Source organism: Schistocerca nitens, chromosome 11, assembly GCF_023898315.1.
Source record: "Schistocerca nitens isolate TAMUIC-IGC-003100 chromosome 11, iqSchNite1.1, whole genome shotgun sequence".
Classification (NCBI taxonomy): domain Eukaryota; kingdom Metazoa; phylum Arthropoda; class Insecta; order Orthoptera; family Acrididae; genus Schistocerca; species Schistocerca nitens.
Window position 1 is genome coordinate 36320947 of NC_064624.1, and position 2295 is coordinate 36323241.

The window sequence follows — 2295 nt, forward strand, 5'->3', positions numbered from 1 at the left end:
TCTTCTCTTTCCTAATTATGGGGTTACGAATCAAGAGTAGTCCCGTAGGTTCGTACTGAGAAAGCACAGCTCCTTGGTAACTTCGTTCATCTTGTTTCTGGGTAGCTTTACATTTATTTTACTTTATCTGCTTCTAGATAGGCTTGATGTGACTACTTCTGCCAGATCCAGGACAGATGGGACTTTTATTATGTTCAAATGAAGAGCTATATGCCGTCCATATACTTCCTCGTAGTATGTATACCTAGTTGATTAATGTATATGACTATTTTACGCAGAAGTTAAATAGGCGACCTACCTGTCCCAGTCATTGAGTGGTTTATGTAGTAAGACAACAGCTAAACTGATGTCTGATGAACACGTTAGAGGTGGCTATTAGCTTTTGGATGAAAAGAATTGTTTCTCTATTTTTTGGTTCATAGTAATTTGTACACTTGTAAAAACAGGGTGTACATGAAATTAGTCCTCTGATCAGTGAAACTGTCATCAGGACTTCGGAATGATAAAACTAAACTATTGACAAATGCACTTGTTACTGTTCCTGTAGTCATACCTGCAACTTGTACTAGAATTAGATATCTAGAAAAAGATCAGTGATATATAAGATATATTTATTGTTTTATGTACTCTGTGGGAAACGTCTGACCATGTCTAAGGCAACATCCTGAAATGGGTTTGTAGTGTCTGTAAGTGTCTGCAAGGCAATTGAAGTTCATGGTGGGACTGACCACTAACCACAAGGCAAATAGTTTTATATGTACTTCTGAACACCAGTCTGTCTAACTTCCCATAAATACCGTGCGTCTATTTTGACATTCATGGCTTTTTGTCCATTATGACCTGCCTGCAGACTGTGATGATACTGAGCTATTATACATGCTTGCAACTCTTTCTGCAATTGGGACTCTAAAACTTTTATCTATTCTGGATTTGGAACACTGCGACTGTCTTGTTAAAGGTTTCAGGAATTACTGCAACCAATCGCCATTTATTCCTTCAATTTTTATTTATCATGACCGGTTCCGAATCACCTGGCGATTCATCATCGAATGATACAATTTAGTTTGCAGGGGGACCTGCATCTGTGGCAAATACAGAGACGAAAAAGTGAGCACTGTAGGTGGGAAGAATATTAAGATTCTAAGATTAATTTGATGGTATTACTCACTGTTATTGTGGCATGCACTGCTGTGGAAAACATAATGTATGCTTTCCACTATCGTTAAATATCAAGTGAAACAGGCACTTCTCCACAGTTGGCGACTCCCACATACCTTACAAAGTATAAACAAACCAAAGAGTCTGGCCATTGTTGTCTCCAAAGAGTTTTAGGGAGGCAGAGATTTTCTTTGCTCAGTTTTCATTTTGTGTGCCATTCGTAATGAAATATATATTTATTAAAGAAATTCTTCCAATCCATATGTGGCATACAGCAAGCCAGTGCTTAACAATATTGGTTAAAAACAGTCTTGATAGCAATTTTACTTTTTTTATTTTTCAACGACACATTTCGCCATATTTAGGCATCTTCAGGACGCAAGAGACACCAAGATCTGCCTAACACATTCGCATTCACAGGAGCGAGACAGATAACCTGAAGATGCCTAAAGAAGGCAAAACGCATCACTGCAAAATAAAAAAACAAAATTGCAACCAAGACTGTTTTTAACCAATAATATATATTTATTACATTACTTTCTTTATAAAAATTAGTAGTATGTTTTTACATTACAATATTTTCTTATGCTATCTACAAAATCTATAACAAAGTGTCTAGGACAACATTTCTGGTAGTGAAGTTATGTTTGGTATGTTTCTCATTGCTCAATAAACAGGATGGTTTTACGTATGGGGAGGGGAGTTGGGGGGGAGGAGGAGGGAGAGAGGCATTGGAGGGGAGAGAGAGAGAGAGAGAGAGAGAGAGAGAGAGAGAGAGATCAGTGTTTAGGTGTGGTATGGGCAAGATGGGGAATTTGTATGGGAGTGGTTGAGTACAGTATTTACTAGTTTTTCAAATTTAATGACTCTTTAAAATTTTGGAAGAATGGGTTATTTGCTAAATCAATTTGTTCATTTAAGATGGTGTGGGGTGTTTTGTTGTTATGCATGAAAATTTCTAATTGTTCCAAGAGGTACATTTCTATTCCAGTGTGTAAAATGTGGAAGTTGGTTTTTATATCTGTGATTGAATGACTGTTTTGGGCTAGATGGGCTGTAAGAGTGGATTTATTTAAATTTTTTAAACAGTGTTTGCCAGTATGCTCTTTGTATAGGATTTCAAAATTTCTTCCTGTC